The sequence below is a fragment of the Lycium barbarum genome, chromosome 12 (assembly GCF_019175385.1).
Source record: "Lycium barbarum isolate Lr01 chromosome 12, ASM1917538v2, whole genome shotgun sequence".
Classification (NCBI taxonomy): Eukaryota; Viridiplantae; Streptophyta; class Magnoliopsida; order Solanales; family Solanaceae; genus Lycium; species Lycium barbarum.
The window spans coordinates 29,686,962-29,705,995 of NC_083348.1; positions in this window are offsets into that span (position 1 = coordinate 29,686,962).

The window sequence follows — 19,034 nt, forward strand, 5'->3', positions numbered from 1 at the left end:
CGGTACAGGACCCCGCCATGCCCATATATGTACACAAAAGAATAATACTAGCTGAACTGCAGCTCCAAAACAAATGGAGCGCTCCCATACAATCGCTGATGAAACAGCCTAGGGGTCTGGTCAATCTCCCTGTCTACCTGCGGGTATGAACGCAACATCCACAAACAAAAGGACTTCAATACGAATAATGCACCGACTATGTAAGGCATGAGTAACAAAATAAGGAAAGTATGAAGACAACATAAGATAAAGAGACCAATATGTACCTCTGAATGCCTCTTAAGGCGGATGTCATGCATGCTTAGCTTTTAAAAAAACATTTTCATACATACATAAATATAGTATCCATCCTGGCCATTTAGGCTCGGTGTTATCATCATATCATCATCATCCTGCGTCCGGGGTAACATCATAACCTATCCACTACAGTGGTGTGCACATCTACGTGTCTACCCGGCCGACTATAGCATGGCGCGGTGTGAGAAAATACACACATATATATAAAGCATGCATGAGAGCCCAAATGAAAGTTATAACTCTATCGGAGTGACGTAAGGTCGGTAAACATCCGATTGCGATTATAGAATCATCATCATCGTTATTTCTTACCTTGAAGGAACAACTGCTATAAGATGAGATCAACAACAATGAACAAGATCAATAATCATGATAAAAAGATCAATAATATCATAAGAACATCAAGAACTATAAGCTTTGGTCTTTCCACGAATGGAGTCATCATGGAGGACATTTGCATATATGTTCGTATCAAAATGATCATGCCATAGGAAGAAAAGGGTTAGCCTTAACATACCTTTTTGTCTCCTTAACTATTTAGCGTTTCTCCTCCCAAGTTCGCAAATCTACATTCAAGAGGATTCATACTAGAGTTAAGTCTTGAAAACACTCATAAGTTCAAACTAGAGTAATTAGTAAGCTAGCGGAATTTGGGCAGTACTTTCCCTATTTTGTTTATTTTCACCAAATTCCAAATCACTCCAAAAAACAATAACAACATCAACAATACCATAATTAAGTGATTTAATTCAAATTAAACTTAAGTCAATCCAAAATCCCCTTTCAAAATCAAACCATAGTCATCTACTTCAACTTGATACTTTGTGACCTCTCTACTATGACTCCTTTCCCCTACAAGACTTGCCAAACATTTAAGTCAACTCAATCATATAAATAAGACGAAGAACATACCTTATAATAGAAGAAATTTACCTCACTCAACTTCTTCCAAGACCAAGTTCATCACAACATTGAGTAGAGCAAGAATAATCATCTTCCATGGATTATCTTGGAGTTTTAATGTTTGATCTTCTCATTTGATAGTGTGGAAGGTTTTGGAATGTTAGAGAAACTTCAAGAACACTTTAAAAATATAGGGAGAGAAGTGTGGAAAGTGTGTATATGAAATGGGACCTTTTAGAACTTAAGGCTCTTGAACCGCCCCACCGCCCTAACTTACTATGGAGATGTGGCCCAAGAAGTTGCAACTTGTGGCCGCATCTCTCCACAACACCTGGAGTGGTGTTTGGTGGTGAGGCCACCCAAAAAGGCAAGTTTACGGCCAGTTTACTGCACAGCAAACTCAGTTTGTGGCCGCAAACTGCCCACAAACTCCAATTTATGCGAAAATGCGTTCTTTTTGATTCGATTGACCACCAATCCTTATGATACCTTCTTGACACTTATGTAAACCTTCATTAACCATCTAAGGATCCCTATAACTCCCTCTCAAGCTAATGCTAAACAATTTATAGCAAAAATGATGCGAAATTTTCCCAAAATTATAACACCAATTCTAACCTTTAACAACCTTACTTCCGCCGATTCATTTAACTCTGAAACCTTAAGGTACATACTTAAATTTTTATTTATCCTCCTTGACCTCGTAAGGGCTTCATGTCCACTTTGAGAATATGTTAGTATACTTATAATGTAAGCAATGCGAAATTTTCCAAGATGTAACATTATAAGTGTGGCATGCTACACAGGCATAAACAAGATACTACTGGACACGACTTGTAGACAACCTAGGACGAACAGCTATGATACCACTTTTACCACAATCCAAGCTAGATGGGCCGTGACGGGCACCTGGGCCCTACCTGCTAAGCACCACTAAACCTACATACACCTCATAGTCATATCTGAGTGGGCCACGTTGCTAACTCATAGATATCATAAGCTGTATGGGACACAAGCCCAAAGATAATATACATCGTCAAGCTGGAACCAAGTATACAAGCTGGACCATACTGTCACATACTTCTAACTATATATATTGTATATAAGCCTCTATTGGAGTACATGACATAATGTGGCCGGGACAGGGTCCCGCCATACCCATGCAAATGCATATGCAACCATGTTGACTCACAAAGCAACTCTGGAGCAAGTGGAGTACCACGACATTGCCCGCTAAGCTGGTATCCTACTGATGGCAGTGCGTATATAGCGCCGTCATATTCCCCATATCCCAGACATATATATATGTATATATATATATATATATATATATATATATATATATATATATATATATATATATATATATAAATATATCGCATATTGCGCCTGAGGGGTTTCGGGTCTGTATATGCAGCATATATATATATACATGCAACGCAATGTACAAAACATGATAGGAGTACAAGTGACTCTAAAAGACCAACCTGGATCTCAGTATGAATTTCTGAAGATAGCAATATGGAGCATGAATGAAATGGATCATTCCTAACTCTAAGAGTAAAGTCATTATGGATTAACATTACGTGTACGTTCGGTTCACAAGGATCATGCCTAAAAGAAAGAAAGGGACAGCCTTACATACCTTATCGTCTCCATAACTACTAAATTCCCTTATATCCTCTACTTCCACCAACTCTAAAACAACTCCCAAAACCACAATAAATCATCAACAATAATACAATCAAAAGACTACATTCAGATTATACTCAATTCAACACCAAAACTTCTTTTCATAATCAATCCATAACAACAACTTTAACACAATCCTTTAACATCATTATTATCCCTCATAACAATATTATGCTCAAAACATGCTAATAATTATAGCTCAAGTTAATTTACAACTCAAAATATCATCTAATTCATATTTGAACTTTTTCCCCAATTCCTTCTCCTCAAATCTTTACATAATTCCCAAATAAACTCATAAACATGGAACTAATATGAAATCTTACCTCAATATGCAAAAACACTTCAATTGCAAGGTTGCTCCACCTTAAAATACTCACGGAAAGTTTCTTCAAGAAGAGAAGTTAAATTTAAACCTCACTTTGAAACCCTAAATACTTTGATCTTCACATTGATCTTGGATTTAGGCTTGGAGATATGTTTGAATGTGTTCTGAGAAGTCTCTAGAGCTTTCTTGAACTTTGGGCTATGTTTAAAATGATTAAAATGAAGAGGGGTCATCATACTTAAATTCTGGAAAATTCCACCGACTTACAAAATATTGGCCGTATTTCTTGGTCGTATAAATTATATGGTCCGTATCTCCAGTCGTATAATTTTATACGGTCCGTAACTTTGGCTGTATTTCTCATATTTGCAATCTGTCAGTTGCATTGGAAATAAGACTCTCTGAACTTAAATTTACATAGGTTATGCACTCCATAACTCCTCATATGCTGAGACATATACCTCCCTCAGGTTATAATATAACCTCCAAAACTGCCTTCTCTGGAAATTTTTAAAATCCCTAAATTCGGTCCATATCTCAATGACACGGTCCATATTCTATATTTTCCATAAACAACTTTTAACAAACCTTTCCGCTTTGATTCACTTATTCTCTAATCCTTCCGTAACTTGCCAAACATAAACTCAAACACTTTTAAGCATATGCTAAACATATCCAACCTCGTATAACCTCGAAGGCAAATCCCGGTGTCCAAAATTAAGACAACTAACGTACGACGAATCTTAATGTATAAAAATACAAGGTGTAACATTTATTCTGTTAGACATTAATATATTAGCATGTGTTAGTTCTACTTTCCGCTTCCATTATGTTATGATATCACATGTTGATTCAGCCAGCCAGTTGGCTTGCTCAGTCATATGTAGTCAGGCACCGGGTGCAGTGTTACGTACAGGCCTTGGTTTGGGGCATGACAAAACTTGGTCCTAGAGAGGATGATTGCCCATTGGGGTATAATTATGAAGTACAGGTTGGTAACAAATGAGACTTGAGAGGATGTTGATAGTGGGATGCAATGCATAGTAATATGAATTAGAGCATAACCTTATTAGAAAGTACAAAAGCAGTTATCATGTTTTATGGTTATCAGTTTACCTCAGTTAGTCGGGTTATGGTTATTTAGTATGCCAGTATTCAGTTATTTAGTTACCAGACCTCTTGCAACGGTTCACATATTAGGGGGCAGGGTTAGTGCTCGGAAAAAGCTACTTCGAAATCGTTGGTGCTCTTTTGGACTTTGTTTTAAAAGAGTCGCCACCTAATTTTTAAGAAATTAGGAAAATCAATTTTGAAAGGTTTATTCATACACCGTGGAAAAACCATCTTAATTCAAAGTTCTAGCTAAGGGTTATGGTGATCCCCTAGGGAAGGTGTTAGGCACCCTAGTATTAAGGATCCGTACTATACGGTTGACCTTCGAATTTCAATGTGTGAGTATTTGCATGAACTGTTCACTTAGTGTTTATTTCCAGCAAAAGACTGTCATGTTGCATATCATCATTTGAAAAAGGAATTGAATATATCTCATTTATATATAGGGTATTTAGGTTCGGATTTATGATATCCGGGTATAATTAGTTCCTTTTATATATAAGGATAGATAGTTTTTTTCTATAGAAAAAGATAGAAAGTTTATTTATTGTTTTATTGATTTAAGTTCTATTCATCCTTTACTCACACATGGGCCGGGTTAATCCGCTTAATACATTTTAGAATACCCTTACCTAAATTTTTATAAATTAGGCGTAAATTGGACTTGTTTTGACCCTTTTAAGAAAGAACTCTTTATATATTTGCGCAGCTGGTTTTAAAAAGGGAAAACGAATTATATTTGTGGCCTAAAATCTTGTATATGTTACCTTTACAAAATACACTTGCTATATATACTTTTTTATAAAAGTCCCAGATTTAGTATCAAAAGATAAAACTTTTACTTTAAAATCCATTTCATTTTTGGGCCTTAGGATACTTTACTGAATTTCTTTAAAACATGGGCATTAGCCCGGAGAAAAAAAACCTTTAATTATGGGTTCATTGCTTAGGAAAAAATTAAATGAGTCTTGACCCAAAGAGATGTTATATTTTTTAAGGAAAATGACCCGCGTGGGCCTTGGCCCATATACCTCATTTCGCCACTTACACTATAGGCCCTAGTCTCCTTTTATTAGCCTCAGATTTTATGTGAAAAAACAAACAGAAATTCTTATCCCAAATGGAAACTTTATACAGATTCTTATTTTTCAAAGATCAAACTAAAATGGGTTTCAGCCAAAAAATATTCTTTGAAAACATTTAGTTTTAAGGAAAAGACTCGGGTAGGTTTTGTGCAAAAAACATTTCGTTTTTATTAACTCATGACCAGAAAAGAGGCATGTTTTGAAAGTTTTTGAAAGATAAAAAGAGATTTTCGTCTAATGTATTCATCTCCTTAATTTTGGTACCACACGTTATACCATCTCTATTTAAAAGAAGACCTGTTTGGCTTACCACTTATTAAGATCAAAGAAGTTTGTTTTCCATTTTTATTTCCAAAACGAGTACACATTTTCAAATTTTCAGAAAAAACAGTTTTAGGTGCTAAAGTCAATCTAAATGGCATATGCACCGTTTTGCCTAAGATGCCTAATTCATAATATAATGGTTCCAATAATGTTTGTGGGTTTTACAAGCAATGACTACAATACAAAAAAGAAAAAATAGGAAAATATAATGAAGTATAGTGAAATGGGGTGTACCAAACCCCAACCATTTTCACCCATGGTTGGGCCTTCATGTCATTTTTACGCATGACTCGACCTTCAATATATTGGCTTCCCTTTCTTCTTTTTTGACTCAAACGCACTTGAAAGAATTTTCCCTATTGGGCTTTTTGCCTAATAGGGTGGCTGGACTTCGGCCCAAGTGGCCATGCAGTAGAGAGGGAAAAACAATAAAAGACCCGGGTTAATTTATATTTTACTATTCCTATCATTCACATGATATATGCACCTAATATACACAACGCTCTACTGTTTGCAAGTCCAATTCTATACAAAAATAAACACATATATAAGCAACATATAATATTTATTCATAAGGTCATGTGAGGGGCATATGTGGGTTCCATGTCCACAAACACAGATCCAAAACTAGGTGGTGGAAGGCCAAGTCATCACCCCCCTTTATTCCTGATACCGCACAAGTTCCAAGAGGTTTCATGAACCTCAGGCATGGCTGGTGTCACGCCCCAAATCTGGAGGGCCGCCACCAGCACCCGATGCCTCCCTGGACCGGGCGAACCAACATTTAAACTTACATTTAGCGAAGAACGCGGATAGGCCTAAAGTGGCCACCTGTACTCAAAAAAATCCCAACACAGATATATGCATATAACACTCTGCGGCCTGGCCGCCTCCTCAAGAAACAAAACGTAATTGTATGCGGTCCAGCAACCTCATGGAATATATATGAAACTGCTCAAACCACTGTATGAGCCGAAACGGCTCTCATAAGTAACTATGCATCAAAGGATGGGCCACAGGGCCACTGACTGACTGACTGTACTGTACTGTTCATGTGTCTACAAGCCTCTAAAGAAGCATAACTAAGTCATGGGCAGGACAGGCCTCCGGCTCACCCGTCGTCCATAAACACAAAAGAAAGACTCCACATAGACCTGGCAACTCCGAACAAAAGGGAGCTCACCACCAGCGGATGTCAAGTACTGTCTACTGAGGAGTTCTGTCAATCTGTCGATCTGTACCTGCAGGCATGAATGCAGCGCCCCCCCCCCCCCCCCCCCCCCCCCCTCCCCCCACCAAAAGGGGCGTCAGTACGAAAAATGTACCGTGTATGTAGGGCAGAAGAGTAACATACACATAGGAGTCATGAATGAAATATGAAAATCATAATCCAAACTGACTGACTGAATACATCTGTATGTCTGACTGTCTGAACATATCTGTATGAATGCATCTATATGTCTGACTATCTGAACATACCTGTATGAATGCATCTACTTACTGAAAATGCCTCTGAGAGCGTATGATATGCATAGGTCATAGTGCCGAGGAACGTACGGCCCGATCCATATCCCATATAGGCCCCTTCGGGCATAATAACATAATTACCCCTTCGGGCATAATAGCATAATGGCCCCTTCGGGCATCATAATCATCATCACGGTGCACCAGCTGATCAGGTGGTAATGCATATATAACGCCTCGCCCATTTCCCCATACCCCATATATTTATACATACATATATGTATGTATATATATATATATATATATATACATAATATACGGGTATATAACGCCTTCTGTCACGGGTCAATATGCATATATGTAAATGAATGCAATGCATGAATGTGAACTAGCATAATCATGATACAAAACTCAGGACCCATGAATAGAAGGAACAATCATAACAAGGGGTATATGATCATCAAGAACTGAGATACTCCTAGTACTTCTAAGCGTAGAGTAATATGAAGACTCGATTACTCGTTGTTCGCTCATGTCATAGGATCATGCCAAAATGAAAGAAAGGGAAAGCCTTAACATACCTGGAAGCTTACTTCTCGACTTTTCCAACTTACTTTCTGTCTTGCAATCTACATAAGATCATCCGTAGTCTCGTAATCTACATATAAAATCATTCATAATATTTTTAGGCTCATTATCATAGGCTTGTCTCAAGCCTTCAATTTAAAATCCATTTAGAATCTGCCAAAATTCGGGCAGCATGTCCCCTGCTTATATGCCCAGCTCGAAATCTAAATTTAGCAACCAATCAACAATAACAACAATTCCAATCTCAACAACAATATTATCAACACCAAAATATTCTATAAACATCCCACACGATGTTTTATCCAATATCTGAACCCATAAATTCATTATACGCTCGTGTAGTAACTTTTCCTCCGTAAATAGGCTTATATCAATACTAATAAGGAAAGATTCATACCTTTCACCCGCTAGAATTGTAATATCTTCCATTATCACCTTGAATCCAAGCCGAGTTTCGCCGCAATTCGATATCATAACCGCAGCTATGTGTTGTTCGAACTTAAATTCAGGGATTTCACTTAATTTGCGTTAAAATCTAGTGAACGGAAGTCTGCAGAATTTTTTAGAACATTTGGGAAATATTTGGAGTATTTTTGGGCTAAAAAAATGAGGTTTAGGATCACATTTGATCCTTAAATAGTGGGTCAAATTCGGGTAAGGTCACTGTAGCAGTTCTGTAGCAAGTCGGTTACTGTAGCTGTGCTGTAGCAGCAATGTAGCAGCCCTGTTACTGTACCAGCATTTCTGCTCTATCAGCCTAACTTGTAACGTCCATAATTCTCTACTCCGATGTCGTATCGACGAGAGGTTTGTTGTATTGCAAACTAGACTCGACAAACTTCATTTTAGGCTTGTGTTTCACCACAAAACTCCTCATACGCTAAAAGATATTCCTTCCCCAAGTTGGACCAAAATTATCGTACGAAACCTTGCCCATGTTTTCTCCAAAGTCATACTACTCAATTTCTTCTACTTATTTCCTTAAAGGATCTTCCTGTATTCCTTATATACATCCTTTACTCATAAAATATACTTAATAATGCTTCGCTTCATATATTCCAAAGTTATTTTACTTAGCCATAGCTCGACATACTTACGCTTAAATTTAACAAGTGCTTCTTCAGAAGTACGGGATGTAACATCCTTCCCCCCTTAGGAACATTTGTCTTCGAAAGTGAAAATAGAGCTCATTCTGATGTTGCTATCAATATTCTCACCGGTGTTTGCTGGTATTGACTTGACTTACTTGTAGTCTTACTCACTCATTCAGAGCTGAACTTATTCTAACTATGCAACTTATGATCCTCTTCACGGTTCCTTGGAGACTATACACCTTAGATTAATAAATCGCAACTATAATTTATAGACTTATGGCGTTGTATCGTTTTCCTGAAGCGACAGTCCTCCTTTATTCATTTCAGGGTTGAAATCTTTCTACTTATAGTCCATTCAATCTTCCCTCATATTTTGATGACGATTTTCGATAACTTATCTATTAACCCCATCATTCATGTACATAGCGATCAACCTGACATTTAATTATCATCACCAAGAGTTCCTAAAATACTCTGAGCTTTACTCTTTATTTCCCAGTTGATCGCCAGTTGTATTGTGAGCTCTTCTGCTGAAATGTTACTCTATCTCTCGTCTGCATACCGTTCAGTTGTGTTGGTACTGATTGATTCTGCTCCACTAGTTAATATTCCTTACCCCTTTTGGGTTTTCTTACACTGAATCTGTGGCATTTCCAGTCTTACTACAGTAGTACTTGATAATTCCTTATACGGGAGCGCCTCAATTTCTGACGATTAATCTTCCTTGGATTCCCTGGTTCCTTTGTATGAGCAATAACATGGTTTGTTCTTAACATATACAGTTCTTTCTTGTGCAATTACTAGCTCATCGTCCGCACGTACATATAGACTCTATATTCATGGTTTCACAATTCCTTTGGTGTTTCTTGACTACTTTTGATTTGCTATCAATGGATGTATTACCAGGTTCACCGAATTCCTTGCCTAATCAATTCTTCGGTACTATTCTCCTCCTTTTGTTGCTAAAATTTATGTTCGTACTCATGGTCATCTCTTTTTTGTATTACTCGTCTGTCGACTAACTCCTCATACTTTATTATCCTCATTGTCTCTTCGACTTCTGTCGTTTACATCCTCATATATTCGTTTACCCAATACTTATCATATACTTTTATCCAATTTTGGTCCTACCTTCCTTTTTATCCCAATATACCAGAAATCCTTGTTTCTTTTGATCTCCACGTAGCCTTCTTATGCATCACAGATGTTCCGTGCCCTCATCTTCTTAGGATTTAACTTATTTTTCCCCCCTTAAGGATAACCTCAGAAATTGGTAATGTAGTATCCCTTGCTTTCCTGTAGCAACCGAATCAATCCTTGCGGTATTTTGTCTTCCATCTAATGTCACGCCAAAATTTCCTTTCATCCATACACTTTACTTGATTCTCTCTTGTTCTTGATAAGGCTTCTTATGCTCGGTCTTTCTATTGGTAATTATTGTACCTACTTCAAGAGCATCTCAAATCTCTTCTTCAAGGATCCGTTTCTTTCAATTTATTCTTAAGGTTGCTAATCTCTTAATCCAGCTGATAAATTAGGGATAAATTTGAAAATTTGCCAAAATGGGAACCAGGCTCCTTATCATGTAGCGAATTCAAATCATTTCACTCTTTCCTTTGTCTGTAGTATTCAATCATAGACATTTCCTTCCTAGAAGAACCATCATTTTACTCGTTCTGTGAGAGTTCATTGTCACTAGCTTTGTTCCAATCAGAAGCGTCATCTCTTTGTTACCTCCTTTGAGGTTCTTCTTTGACTCTTGGCCTTCGCTTAATTTTTTTACCTGATAAGTCTTCCCCATAGTCCAGCATACCCTATTTGTTGTTTGAGTTTATCAATCGCGTAGATATCTAAAGTTCTTAGATACTCATTTTCTCTGTTTACCTTTGCGATTTAAGGCTTTTGTCTGTTTCCCTCTCTTTCACTGACCTTATCCTTTAGCCAACCAAATCTGGTTTCTTCTTTCAATACCATCGTAAGTCAATGTACTATCGCATCTATTTCCCACAACCCGCTCTTTCATTTGCCCAGCTCATTCTATTCAGTAGTTCTTCTTTACTAAGTGGTTATACCTTAGTCAGGTGTCTTAGTTCCTCCAACATCTTGTCGATCCTTGTCCTAATCATAAATACCCATAAAATATATCTTTTTCTTCCTCCTTTCATCCCTTTCTTGACTTCCCTTTTTGATGCCGTAACTTGTTCATATTCGTGTATATCCCTCGCATATTCATCCTATTTCCTTTAGTATCGTATCTCTGCACTCCCTATCAAGACCATTGTTTTATGGCATCAATGCTTGCTTCTGGACAAACCTGCGAACTTTATTAATCGCGTCACTTCTTTAACCAATTCATTAACACACCTTCTCTTACTCTTATCCTTATAGTTTCCCTCAATTTCCCTTTACTCAACAAATGCCCTTTTCCCATTTACCATTCCATAATAATTGCCTGGGAGTCTGTAGAACATTCCACTATGACTACAAATCCGTTCTATTGCAAAGATCATTTCTTAGGGCACTTTTCCATTTTCTAGGTGAGCGTATCAATATGGCTTCATATTTACCCGTCCGGGTATACCTTAAGAGTCAGAAATCCCTTGACACCTTTTTATAAAATCTTATTATTCTTCCTCAGGTTACATCCATATCCATCGTTATTATACTTCGATCCTAAAACATCCCTTAATTCAAATTAGAATCATTCTAAAACTCCTCTTTAAAAGCGTCTCATAATTGTTTACTCACTCATAGCTTACCAAACGTCTGGTTATGACATTTCCCTTTACTCTTTCTCTATGGCATAGACATTCAAACAATTCAATTTGTAAAAAAATTGGTAGAGTTTCCTCTATAATTCTTACTACCTCAACCCTGCACACAACCCAGAAAACACATCCAATGTCTCTCAGGGCAATCAAAATACAAGTGGTATCCCGCTCATGTACTAGTCGTCCATATACATCAATATCAATAAAATAGGGAACATACCTTTTGGGTCAGCAAACTTCAATTCTCATCAATTTCTCCAAGGTGTATAATCAACTGCTCATCCGTAACCCAAAATATTTAGGGTTAGAATCAGGGACATCATATCCTATGGCGTAACTCTACAGCACGATCTAAGATAAGAAAGAAGAGTAACCATCCTAAATGCCCTGTAGCGTCCTGTTTATAAATGTGGCGTGCAACACACCATAAACAAGCCTCTACTAGACACGGCTTGTAGACAACCCTCGGATAGAACTGCTCTTATACCAAATTTTTCACGCCCCAAATCTGAAGGGTCGCGACAGGTACCCTGTGCCTACCTTGACTGGGCGAACCAACATTTAAACTTACATTTAGCTAAGAACGTGAATAGGCCAAAAGTGGCCACATACAGTCAGAAAAATCCCAACACAGATATATGCATATAACACTCTGCAGTCTGGCCGCCTCCTCAAGAAACAAAACGTAATTGTATGCGGTCCAGCCACCTCATGGAATATATGTGAAACTGCTCAAACCACTGTACGAGCCGAAATGGCTCTCATAAGTAACTATGCATCAAAGGATGGGCCACAGGGCCACGGACTGACTGACTATACTGTACATGTGTCTACAAGCCTCTAAAGAAGCATAACTAAGTCATGGGATGGACAGGGCTCCGGCTCACCCGTCGTCCGTAAACACAAAAGAAAGACTCCACATAGACCTGGCAACTCCGAACAAAGGGGAGCTCACGACCATCGGATGACAAGTACTGTCTACTGAGGAGTTCTGTCAATCTGTCGATCTGTACCTGTAGGCATGAATGCAGCACCCCCCCTCCCCCCCCCCCCCCCACGCAAAAGGGACGTCAGTATGAAAAATGTACCGAGTATGTAGGGCAGAAGAGTAACATACACATAGGAGTCATGAATGAAATCTGAAAATCGTAAGCTAAACTGACTGACTGAATACATCTGTATGTCTGACTGTTTGAACATATCTGTATGAATGCATCTATATGTCTGACTATTTGAACATACCTTTATGAAGGCATCTGCTTACTCAAAACTCCACTGAGGGCGTATGATATGCATAGGTCATAGTGACGAGGAACGTACGGCCCGATCCATATCCCATGTAGGCCCCTTCAGGCATAATAACATAATGGCCCCTTCGGGCATAATAGCATAATGGCCCCTTGGGACAACCCCTTCGGGCATCATAATCATCATCACTGTGCACCAGCTGATCAGGTCGTAATGCGTATATAACGCCTCGCCCATTTCCCCATACCCAATATATATATGTATATATATATATATAAATGTATATATACGTGTATATAACGCCTTCTGGTCACGGGTCAATATGCATATATGTAAAGGAATGCAATGCATGAATGTCATCTAACATAATCATGATATAAAACTCAGGACGCATGAACAGAAGGAATAATCATAACAAGGGGTATAGGATCATCAAGAACTGATATACTCCTAGTACTTTGAAGAGTAGAGTAATATGGAGACTCGATTACTCGTTGTTCGCTCATGTCATAGGATCATGCCAAAATGAAAGAAAGGGAAAGCCTTAAGTTACCTGGAAGCTTACTTCTCGACTTTTCCAACTTAATTTCTGTCTTTTAATCTACATAAGATCATTCGTAGTCTCGTAATCTACATATAAAACCATTTATATTATTGTTAGGCTCATTATCATATGCTTGTCTTAAGCCTTCAATTTAATTCCATTTAGAATTTGCCGAAATTCCGGCAGCATCTCCCCTGTTTATATGCCCAGCCCAAAATCACAATTCAACAACCAATCAACAAAAATAACAATACCAATCTCAACAACAATAGTATCAACACTAAAATATTCCGTAAACAACCCACATGATGTTTTATCCAATTTCTCAACCCATAAATTCATTATACGCTCATTTAGTAACTTTTCCTCCGTAAATAGGCTTAAATCAACTACTAATAAGGAAAGATTCATGCCTTTCACCCGCTAGAATTGAAATATCTTCGATTATCACCTTGAATCCAAGCCGAGTTTCGCCGCAATTCGATATCATAATCGCAGCTATGTGTTGTCCGAACTTAAATTCGGAGATTTCACTTAATTTACGTTACAATCTAGTGAACGGAAGTCTGGAGAATTTTCTAGAAATTTTGGGAAATATTTGGAGTATTTTTGGTCTGAAAAAATGAGGTTTAGGATCAGATTTGATCCTTAAATAGTGGGTCAAATTCGGGTCGGGTCACTGTCAGCCTGAATTGTAACGTCCATAATTCTCTACTCCGATGTCGTATCGACGAGCGGTTTGTTGCAATGGAAACTAGACTGAACGAAATTAATTTTAGGCTTTTGGTTCACCTCATAACTCCTTATACTTTAAATGATATTCCTTCCTTAAGTTGGACAAGAATTATCGTACGAAACCTTGCCCATCTTTTCTCCAAAGTCATACTACTCAATTTCTTCTACTCATTTCCTTATAGGATCTTCCTGTATTCCTTATATACATCCTTTACTCATAAAATATACTTAATAATGCTTCGCTTCATATATTCTAAAGTTATTTTACTTAGCCATAGCTCGACATACTTACGCTTAATTTAACAAGTGCTTCTTCAGAAGTACGAGATGTAACAGCTGGTCACCAGGGAAGGGGTCAAACTAGACCCTCCTTTACCTAAACTGCCTCTCAACCAACAACCACGGAAGACACAAGTCCCCACACACACACACACATGACTTAGACTAAATAGGATAAGTCCAACATTTATGTGTATGGAGCAATTAAAAGTCAACAAGAGCAAATGGGACAAGGAAAGAATGTATGAATAAATCAAACTGGTAAGTTATTCTAATGAACCAAAGCCAAAACATCCCTTATATCTTAAACATGGAAGAGAGAAAATGATTTTGTGGTGAACATAATATAGCCCAACTAAACTTAAACCAAGTAATTACCATACAGGCAATCATATGTAAATAGCACAAGTCTTTACAATGTTGAATCAAGTATACATGGTAGAGCACAAAGGCACCTAAGGATGAGGGAAAAAAAACCAGCTTCTAGATAATGCATAATCACAACAGACTTGGTACTCATGAAGTGTATGTAGAATTATCTAAGTATACTGAGCCTAGACATTTTATGGACAGTTCAAGAGAATATTCTTCTAATTGTTAAGAAAGTTATGTTCCAAAGTCTAAACAGAAGATAGAGAGTAAACAGAAGGAACCAAACTGTAATCTTAATAGGTATGGTATAACAAAACCAAGTAGGTGAAAATTAGAGTCCTTTTAAAATGGAACAGCTGGCATGATACTATATTACTTCTCACAGAACCCAATTCAAGACACAAGCAATAATGACAACAAAACTAGGACCATTTCTCAAAAAAATTGCCAAGAGACTTTTAAGTCATCATGATCCCATATAGAATATACAAGTCTTTGGGACAGCAATTACATCTTCATACATAACTATTACTCCCCAAATCGGGAGCAGCGTGACCGGTACTCGATACCAAACTAAGCTCGAGCAAACCACTCTAAAGCTGAAACTCTGGGGAGTGACCCCCAACTTAAACTGATAATGTCTATATATATATATATATATATATATATATATATATATATATATATATATATATATATATATATATACTGACTGTCTTGTTTGAACTGGCACACACACCCAAAATATATTTACATAACCGAGCAAGCCGACGAGGCTGCTTTAATTGTACAAAACCAACAGTATCCAAAAGACATATACAAGCCGACAAGTCTATCACACAGACATACTATATACAGGACTCGTCTACAAGCCTCCAGGAAAAGTATGACTGTACCATAGTCGGGACAGGGCCCCGGCCCATACAATCTGTAATCAAAAGAGAGAGACTCCAAAGACCTGGCAACTCCGAACAAAAGAGAGCTCACCAATCAGCTGATATCTGATCCTGCCTACTAAAATAGAACTGAAATAATACAATCTGGAGGCAAAACGATGCCCAGAATATCTCACCTGACCTTTTTCATATGAAATGCAAAATAATACTATTATATATCTCACTGACCAAGCGGCCAGGCAACTGTAAAATCTCATTGGCCCGTCGGCCAGGCAATCTGTCTCACTAACCCGTAGGCCAGGCAATCTGTCTCATCGACCCATAGGCCAGACAATCCTTCTCACTGACCCACAGGCCAGGCAAAAGAAAGTGTCTCACTGACCAAGTCGCTAGGCCAAAGAATATATATATATATATATATATCATGCATATGCTAAAAATACTGATACTATAACATGCCGCTTCTGTCTCTCTATAAACTCAAGGACATAGGGAGGATATCTGGCCCCTCGGAAAGAATAACATAACACTCGAAAACTATGCAATAATATGACAAGCTCTACTTTGACAAATCCTATGTCATAAGGTTCATCACATTTTTTTTTTACCATTTATGAAATCATGCCAAGAAAAGAAGGAACGACCTTAACATACCTTGTCGTTTCCTTAACTACTTAACTCTTATCCTTCCGAACCTGCAAATCTACATTCAAGATAATTCATACCAACGTCAAGCCATTGAAACTCTCATAAGATCAAGCTAGACTAATAAATGAGCCAACGAAAATCAGACAACATTTCCCCCATATTATCTACTTCCTCCAAATTCCAAAACAACTCCTAAACATCATTAACAACATCAACCATAACGTAATCAAGATACTACATGACAAACATATACAAATTCATCCGACACTACCTTCGAAAATTAGTCCATAAGCCACCAACATCAACATATCTATCTACGACCTTTATGCCATGTTTTTCTTTACTTTAAGCCATTAAAATCCTCAAAAGAAATGACTTAACATCAAACTCAAGACGAAAAACATACCTTATAAATTGAAGAACTTCACCTCACACAACTCACCCTAAATCTTATCCACCACAACTTCAATTAGAAGTACGAACAAGCTCCTTCCATGAACTAGTTAAGGATTTTATGGCTTGATCTTCTCTTGATTTGATTTGGAATGGTTTGGAGTGTTGGAGGGAGCTCCTAGAGTCCAGAAGGTTCTATTTTGGTGAAAATATGAGTCCCAAAGTCGTGGCCCTTCTTTAATTAGGCGAGATTCTTTGTTAATCTTACAAACCCGAGCCTAATTTGATGTAGGAAATCTTAAATTTACTATGTTTTGGTGTAAGAATATTGGATGAATTTTGTGGAATGTTGTAGAGAAGTGGTGGGATGAAAAATGGTGAAAAATGAGGTGATTTAGGTGACTTAAGGGGGTATATATAGGGGTCCTGTCACACCCTAATCTTGATAGGGCATGATGGGCACCCGACCCCATACTCAGAGCCGAGCGAACCCCTTTAGCTCTCATTATGTTCATGACCTCACTGGACTCTTAAGTTACGAAATGAAATGCATAATAAAAACTTGTCAAAACCATTCTTTCCGTCGTTCTTAAATCAAGTAAAATATGTAATCAGATGGGATTAGTAACAGAATGCGGAATGGTACGTCGGCTTGCAGAGCCGCTTACAAGACTGACAACCTATATACGTGACTCTGTCTGCAAAGTCTCTAACATCAATCAAGATACCATGACATGGATACTCTGACTCGGCAACACTCCACAAGGAAATGGAGCTCGCCAATCCAGCTGATACATCTCCTAGCAATGTCCTTTACTCCTCTGTATACACCTGCGTGGCATGAAACGCAGCCCCCGAAGAAAGGGGGTCAGTACGGAATATGTACTGAGCATGTAAGGCATGAAATACAGTAAAGAGGATCATAACAAAAATGGAGATTTACCAGAAACAAGTATGACTGTTAAAAACATCAATACACTTGCCTTTTGAAATGAAAATCATGCATGTCAACATCATATATCATATATACATATAACGTGTCCCGGCCCTCTAGTGAGGGACTCGGTGAATAGAGTCATCATATGCCATCCTGGCCGCCACCCCCGTATCAGCATATCATCATGTCATCATATCATCATATCATTATATATATATATATATATATATATATATATATATATATATATATATATGTATGTATGTATATATGTATGTATATATAAATAACGTGCCCCGACCCTCTAGTGAGGGACGCAGTGAACAATGCAGTGGAGTACGCACGAGAACGTGTCCTGGCCCGGGACTCAGTGAAAGATATATTGAGGCATGCACGAGCAGAGTAGTGAGAAACTATATGCATATAAATCAATTTTCAAGACTTGATAGGTAAGTACACTAATCGACACTTGAAGGATCATAATCACGTTCCGAGTCAATCCGAGTTAGCATAAGAAATTTATGGACGTTATTCATGACAAAAACCTCTATGAACGTTTCAGAGCAATCCGAGACCGCCTATGAAAGTTAGGGACATTAATCCTTATAGAACCCTTTTTGGAATAGGGACTCTTTATGCTTTGCTCGTTATTCAATCATACAGTAGCTCGACTATACTAAGTATGCTCATGTCAAGAAGTGAATAAGAATCGTAAACAAGCTCGGAATTAAAGAATAGAGTTACCCCAAGGTGCGTGTCATACCTTACTTAGCTCTAGGACATGCCAAAAGAAAGAAAGAGTAAGCCTTACATACCTTGTCCGCTTCCTAAGCTAATCTGAACTTAAGTCTCGGCTTTCCCAAGATCTACAACAACGTCAGAAGATAGCAAACATTAGCTATAGATATTTAGGAATCCGATTCCAAGCTAGCAATTCACCTACAGAAATTTGGACAGCATTTCCCCTGTAAATTCAACCAACCCCGAGAATTCAACTCGGCAAAATCATCAACAACACTACCAACAACCACATGAACAACTTCAACAATTAATTCAAAATGTATTCTAACGTTAACGCCCCTTTCTACATAATTCAACGGCATTTCATTTACATTCCAATTAACCACAACAACCCAACTTACAATCTTCCAAACTCAATAAGAACAACAACGACACATTCCTCGCTTCCAAGCTCATGAATTACACCAACTACCACACGTTTTACAACATCATTCATACAAATATAAGAAACCATGCTAGCATCACATTAACTTCTACAACAATCCACAACGATTACATTTTCATTTCAAGCCATCAAACCTT